This window comes from Telopea speciosissima, chromosome 11, assembly GCF_018873765.1.
Source record: "Telopea speciosissima isolate NSW1024214 ecotype Mountain lineage chromosome 11, Tspe_v1, whole genome shotgun sequence".
NCBI classification, from domain to species: domain Eukaryota; kingdom Viridiplantae; phylum Streptophyta; class Magnoliopsida; order Proteales; family Proteaceae; genus Telopea; species Telopea speciosissima.
In genome coordinates, this window is record NC_057926.1 from 20301172 (window position 1) to 20308715 (window position 7544).

The following is a 7544-nucleotide window of genomic DNA, read 5'->3' on the forward strand; positions in this document are numbered from 1 at the left end:
AACAGGAAACCCTAGTCCTAGGAGATAAAATCAGATTGATGTCTTCTCTTTATTTAAATGAATGATTTTTGAACTAAATAGTAGGGTTAGAAAAAGGGCTAATATTAATACTGAGACATCTCAGGGACGGGATTTACTGGTACAATTTGAGAAGCATCAAACATTTGAAATTTGTGATGACTCTCGTTTCAGGGTGTGAAAAGTGACAATTATGGAGCTTTACTGTTGATCATTTGTGGGGATTTTGAGATTGTTAAGTTCTAGGGGTATTTTAGTCTATTTTATTCTCTTAGGTTTATTTTCGGTTCTATTACTGGGTTTAGTATAGTGTTGTGGGTACAGGGGTATTGTTATCTTTGTATCCTATTTTATTCTAGTGCTGAGGTATTAATGTATTATAAATATTAGGGGAGATTTTGTGGCAAGTAATTCAACTCTCTTGCTGCAGGCTGTCCCCCCCTTCTTGGATAGCTTGTATTCTCTCTTCTCTTCTTCTTTCTCTCTGATCTGATTACAGGGTCCTGATATTGTAACATGGTATTAGAGCACCTGTAATCAGGTCTGCGATTTTTTCCCTTCTCTTCTGTATTTTTTTGTTTTTCCGATTCTCATCTTGTGGTGTGCAGCCACCTATTGCTTCATATTTATGAAGTAAACACTCATCTCATTAATGGAGTGTCCTGTACCTGATTCTATACTTGTCTAATGCTGCTGCTGTGAAGAGTCCATCGATTTCAAGCACAATTCTGATGTATCGATTTTTCAAGGAAGGCCTGATAAAATCGATTTTCCTGTTCTGCTTATTTTTGGTGATTTTTATCTGAAGATTATGGATTTTTGGCTCGTGGTTGCTGCTGGTTATTGTTTCTGCTTCAGCTTTTCGTGTCTGAGTGTCTCTACATTGCATCTACATCGACTTTGCTGCCTCACTAAAACCTTGATAATTCAATCTCATTAGTGGTTGGTTCTCTATTTTTTTCTGTTGGTGAAGCCTTTGCTACTGTTGGCTGTGTATTCCAGACCTACTTGGTGATCTCGAATTGTTCTTGGTCACTCTATCTGCCCACAATCGATTTCTTGGGTTTTCTAGACCCCTAATTGTTATCGATTTTTTTTTTATCTTCTATTTTTTGTGTCGTGGCTGAGACAAAGACTACTACAGACCCGGTTAATGACCAGAACACATCTATTAAGCTCAAAGGGAGCTCCAATTACTTGCTATCGGCTCAGGCTGTCAGAGTTTATATTATGGCTAAGGGTAAGCTCTGTTTTATCACTTTTAATCCTCTTGCATCTGATTCTAAAGACTATAATGAGTGGGTCAAGGAAAATGCTATTATTCTGATTTGGTTATGGAACAGTATGGAGCTAGACATTGCTGCCAATGTCATGTTCCATACTACTACAAAGGGGGTGTGGGATGACTTGAAGTAACATATTCTCAGGGGAAGAGTATGACTCATATCTATGACCTGTATGAGAAGTTGTTTCTATTCTAGCAATCTGACAAGTCTTTACAGAAATACTATAGTACTTTTAAAGGTGTGGTTGCAGAGTTGAATATGTTTCAGCCCCTTAATACAGATATTGAGAAGCTTAAAGATCCACGGAATGAATTTTTCGTCTCCAAGTTCCTGGCTGGTCTGAATTCTAATTTGAGATTAGTGAAGGGTCATTTGCTTGCTGGCGAGTCAGTACCTACTCTGCATAACACCTATTCCAGACTTCAACGTATTACATCCCCTGCCAAATTAGATTCTTAAGCCAAAGATAACTTAGCTTTCACTGCTGGTCATGATCGTGGTTCAGGGGGAGGCCATGGTGGTCGTGGTTTTGGTGGATAGAAGCCTGATCGTTCTAGTAGATAGTGTTCTTATTGTAGCCAGTCCAATCATACTGTTGAGACTTGTTGGGCCAAGTATGGGAAGCCAGAATGGGCTCAACAGTTGGCCAATCATGTAGTGTCTGATAATGGTTCTGATATGGTGACTCCTAGTGCTACTAAACCTGGTTAACTTCAAGTGGTTCATCCTCGGATCTCCGTGAAAAGATTCATCAATTGATGCGCCGATTATAGAGTCTTGAAACATCTACTTCTACATCTACTGGGGCTTCCAGTTCCACTGCTACTTTAGCTCATGCAGGTACACCTGCCTTCTTTACTACTACTTCTACACCTTGGATTATTGATTCGGGGGTTTCTGCCCATAAGACTGGTAAGTCGTCATTAATTAATTATTTTTCTTCTAATTCACACTCTACACCTTCCATTCTTGCAAACGGTACCTCTACACCAGTTACTGGTCATGGTACAGTTCCTCTTAATCCTAACATCACTCTTTCCTTTATATTGCATGTTCCACAATTTCCATGAAGTCTTGTTTCTGTTAGCCAGTTAATTAAGTTGTTCAACTGCTCAGTAACATGAGGAAGATGATTGGTGGAGGATGTGAGAAAGATGAACTGTACTACCTTTTGAAGGATCGTTTTGAGTTTTTGTATTTGAAAATTTTTATAATGAAATAAAGACTCAATTTAGTATTCCTATTAAAGTCTTTCGTTCTGATAATGCTTTGGAATATGTTCAAAATGGATTTTCTTTCTTTTGTGCTACTCATGGGGTGATTCATCAAACTAGCTGTTCCTATACTCCACAACAAAATGGAGTGGCGGAAAGAAAAAATAGACATTTACTTGAAGTAACCCGTGCCATTATGTTACATATGCATGTTCCCAAACAATTTTGGTGTGATGCGAGTCCTCACTGCATGTTTCTTGATTAATCGTATGCCCTCCTTTGTGCTTGCCGATAAGTCTCCATTTTTTATTTTGTTTCCTGGATTGTCGACATTCAATTTACCTTCTCGGGTTTTTGGCTAGTGTGTGTTTTGTCCACAATTTACATTCCTCGGGTGATAAGTTGCTTCCTCAGTCTACTAAGCTTGTTTTTCTGGGTTATTCTCGTACTCAGAAAGCATACCGGTGTTATGATCCGGTAAACCGAAAATAATTTGTTGGTGCTGTTGTGACTTTCTTTGAAGGCACTTCCTACTTTCTAATCAGCCCACCTTGACTGGGGACACATGGACTGACCACCTCCCGTCCCATCCCTTATTCGTATCCCTACACCACCACTGCAGGTTTATCAGCGCGAGAAGAAAGTGGGGCCGTTCAGTACGGATGTTTCTGCTCCAACTCCATCGATACCTGCACCAATCTTGACCTCAGATGCAGATCCTAGTTCTATTGTGCTTGATGACTTACCAATTGTTGTTCGCAAGGGTACATGCTCATGCACTAAAAAATCTTTGGTTTTTGTATCTGATTGAGAAGTTTGTCTCCTTGTCCCATCTTCATGGTTTTGCTCTCTCCTTGTCTACTATTACCATTCCCAGAAATCAGATTGAAGCCTTTATTGTCAACAACAACAACAAACTCAGCCTTATCCCAACTAAATGGGCTCAGCTATATAGATCCATTCAAAACAAATTAAGTAAATAGAGATCCACAAAGGGAAAGAAAGTAAGAGGAATGAAGAATAAAAATGAAGAAGTGAGATAAGAAAAGTGAGAAATGGAAAATGAAAAATGAAAAATGAAAGATGAAATCAAGAGAAAAGAGGATAGCTAAGGAAATCAGGAGAATCTCAGCTACGTGGTATCGACAACTTGGATCCTTGCCCTCCAATAGGCTCCTCTAAGGTCACTTGGCACAAGACCCAGACTATGCATATCATTCTTCACAACCTCATTTATTGTCATTTTAGGCCTTCCCCTAGCTCTTTTAGCTCCTTCAATCGGAATCACATCACTCCCCCTCACATGGCCAAACCACCTCAGACGACATTCTCGAAGCTTGTCGCTAATCAGGGCAACTCGCACATCAGCTCTAATAAGTCTGTTCCTTAATTTATCCTTCCTATTTTTGCTGCACATCCATCTTAACATCCTCATCTCCGCAACACAAAGCTTCACTGTATGACACTTCTTAACTACCCAACATTCCGCTCCATACATCATAGCAAGTCGGATAACAGTCCTGTAGAACTTTTGTTTAAGCCTTAGGGGAATGTGTCAGTCACACAGTACTCCGGTTGCACCTCTGCATTTCATCCATCCCACTTTAATTCTTTGAGAAACATCATCTATGTCACCTTCTTAGTGTATGATAGACCCAAGATATTTAAAATAATCACTTAGCGGTCTCTCTCTCTCCTCAATTTTCACCATGTGATCATCCTGCATAGTTTGACTAAAGTTACACATCATATACTTCGTCTTTGAGCTACTAATCTTCAAGCCTCTTGTTTCCAATGTCGATCTCCACAACTCTAACTTAGTGTTAGTCCCTTCTTTTGTCTCATCCACCAAAACGATATCATTGGCAAAGAGCATACACCACGGTACCTTATCTTGGATGCTCTTGGTTAACTCATCCATGATACGCGCAAACAAATAAGGACTTAGGGTTGATCCTTGATGTAACCCAAAAGTAATTGGGAATTCCTAGCCCTGGCCTCTCACAAATCTCACACTAGTCACCACACCCTCATACATATCTTTAATTACCTCTATATATGTTGGATTGTATGGGCCAGAATACCATGGGGGTATTCTGGACATTTTATTCCTTCTATTATGTGTACAGTCATCTCGGCTATGTTAGGGGCAATAATGTCCATATACTTTTTTAGTTATTATAAATAGATAGCTTCGGGTCTGCCAAAGACTATCCAAGCATTACTCTAATTCTGAATCTGTTAACATGGTATCAGAGCAGGTTTCGAATTAGGGTCTTTCCTCTCTTCTATTCTTAGCTTCTTCTTTCTCTTCTCTCTCTCGATCTTCCTCTCCTCTTCTCTCTTTTCTTCTTTTGTGCTCTATTCTCACAATAGGGCAGCACTGATGAGGTGATCAATAGATCCAGCTGCTGCCCTCCATCACCTCATTCAATGCTACATAATTTTGCTCGATAGGACCCAGCACCTTAGCTGCGATATTTGAAGCTTCAATTTTTTGGATTGGTTCCATCTCAACTACAAGGAACCAATCTCCCTTATTGAAGATCAAGAACTGCAGCAGGATTTTTTTGGGAATCAGTTCCTATCTCAAACCATATTGAAGACCTCCTTAGAACGATTTTTTTTTTCCAAAAACAGGGTTTTTTTCAAAACCCTGACACATATCGATCTTGGAGCTGCTGATTTCTTTGTTACTGATATTTGGAGGAGTGATCCAGCCCTTCAGGAACCACACTCGAGCCAAGTTTCAGTCCCATCCAGTGTTTTTTGTGAAGACTTTTCTCCCTACATCGATCTCACCACAATCAGGGTTTTGAAAAACTCGATCTAGGAATTTGGACTGTCTGTTGCTGCTGATTTTTGGGGACACCTATTATCACCATTACAAAGGTCTCTCCACCAATTTCTGGCCCTTGTCTTGAAGTGCTTACTGGGTTTCTCATCACACCAGCCCTTCTCTACGATTTGGGTTTCTCTGCTGCATTATGGGTGACTCTGAAGTCTCTACTGGCACTTCTACTGTTGATGGGTATGGTAGGAATGACAACCGTGACCTTCTTCCTAATCCTTTTTTTTTTTTTTACCCCGAACTTAACTGGGACCCGGGACAGCCCCTAGAATTTCATTAATAATCAATAAAAGAATAAGAGCATACACAGGGGGGACATTCCACCTTACCCCTAACCCACAGAGCTGCCCTCACAGGGCTTCTCCACAATACGACCCCTATTTTTTGAGAACCGGAAGACCCTCCTTATCCTCAGGATGACCTAAAACACACCTGTAGGCAAACCATCTTGCTGAAAGGTTACCGAAGACCCAGTATCGCAGGCCCAGTTTGCTAACCAATCCGCCGTTCTATTACTTTCCCGATAGGCAAACGAGACACAGGCTCGGGTAGATGAAACGAGTAACAAGATCTCTTGGAACCAGTACCAGCCTTTCCATAGGCTGCATCGCCCCTGACACACCATCCTAGCCGTGGAGGCAGAGTCCACGTTAACGGTTACATCCATGAACCCCAGATCGCGACGTAGCCCTAGACCATCTCTCAATGCATGTAGCTCGGCAATCGAGTTTGTACAGGCCCCATAGTGATTTGAGAAAGCAGCAAGGACCCTCCCGCTCGGATCCCTTATGACCCCTCCACCTCCTCCTAAGCCCGGGTTGCCCCTACAAGCCCCATCTACATTGAGTTTCACCGAAGCAAATGGTGGGCACCAATAAACTGCCATCGGGCATTTCAATCTGAGGGCCGCAGGCGCCAGCCCAAAGCACGGTAGAATTAGATCCTCTCTCCAAGACCTCGACTGCCCTACCTTGGGGGGGATGTGCATGTCCTTCACCCAGGTTTTAATGGTTGCAATGATGGAGCTCGCAGAGCGGCTGCCTTCCCCATGCCTTCTGTTATTTCTCTCTTTCCATAGCTCCCAAACCACTAAGGACGGAAGAATACCTATGATATAAGTGCTAAGGGAGCTGCACCGTGCTAAGCCCTTCTACTGCCCTATGCGCCCTCTGACATTCTGAGTGGGAGCAGAGTGGATGTCGAAAACCCGCTCAAAGTAGTCCCACACCTTGGCCGCTGTACCTCCATAAAGCAGACAGTGATCCGTCGTTTTGCAACGAGGATTACCACAACAATTACATTTTGAGGCTAATGGTATTCCCACAGACCTAAGCGTCTCATCCATAGTTGTTATGGCGTCGCCATGGCGTCTTGGCGCTGGAGAAACCTGCATGGCGACCTACGCCATGGCATCCTTTGATTTCTTCTTCTTATCTCTCTTTCCCTCTTCGATTTCTGCTTTCCCTCTTCGATTTCTTCTTTATTTCTTCTTTCCCTCTTCGATTTCTTCTTTGTTTCTTATTTCCTTCTTCGATTTCTTCTTCCTGTCTCTCTTTCCCTCTTCGATTTCTTCTTCCTGTCTCTCTGTCTCTGTTTTGCAACTAAGAAGTCGCCAGATCGATTCCAGGAATTAAATACTCCTTGCTTAGTTGATTTTCGTGATGAGTTCTTGCTGGAATTGATAGAACATGATGTGGCGATGCTTTGCTTGAAGGTTTAGACTGGACCGAGAAGAGTTGAAGGAGTTATCTCCTTCGTACTTTGCCTTTTTCCGTCCCAGGTTGAAGATAACCATAAATCCAATCGTGGGTTATTACAAACCCTTATTTTTCCTTTTTCCTAAAGTACCCTTCTCTTCTTTTATTCCCTTTGTCCATACTTTACACATCCCTCCAAGTTTACCCTTAGTCATTAAATCAAAACCCTTTTATGCCCTTTCTTAGATCTCGCTTAATTACAAGATTGCCATCCTTAAAACTTGAGAAACAATAGAGAAAAATAAAACATGGCTTGAGTATACATCTATTAAACCATTAAAAATAGAGAAAATAAAAAATAAAACATGGTTGACATGCTCGCCATGGCAACTCCATGGCGGGCGACATGTCGATATATCGACGTGACACCCCTCCTCCGACTTGGATCGCCGTGACGCCGTGACAACTATGGTCTCAT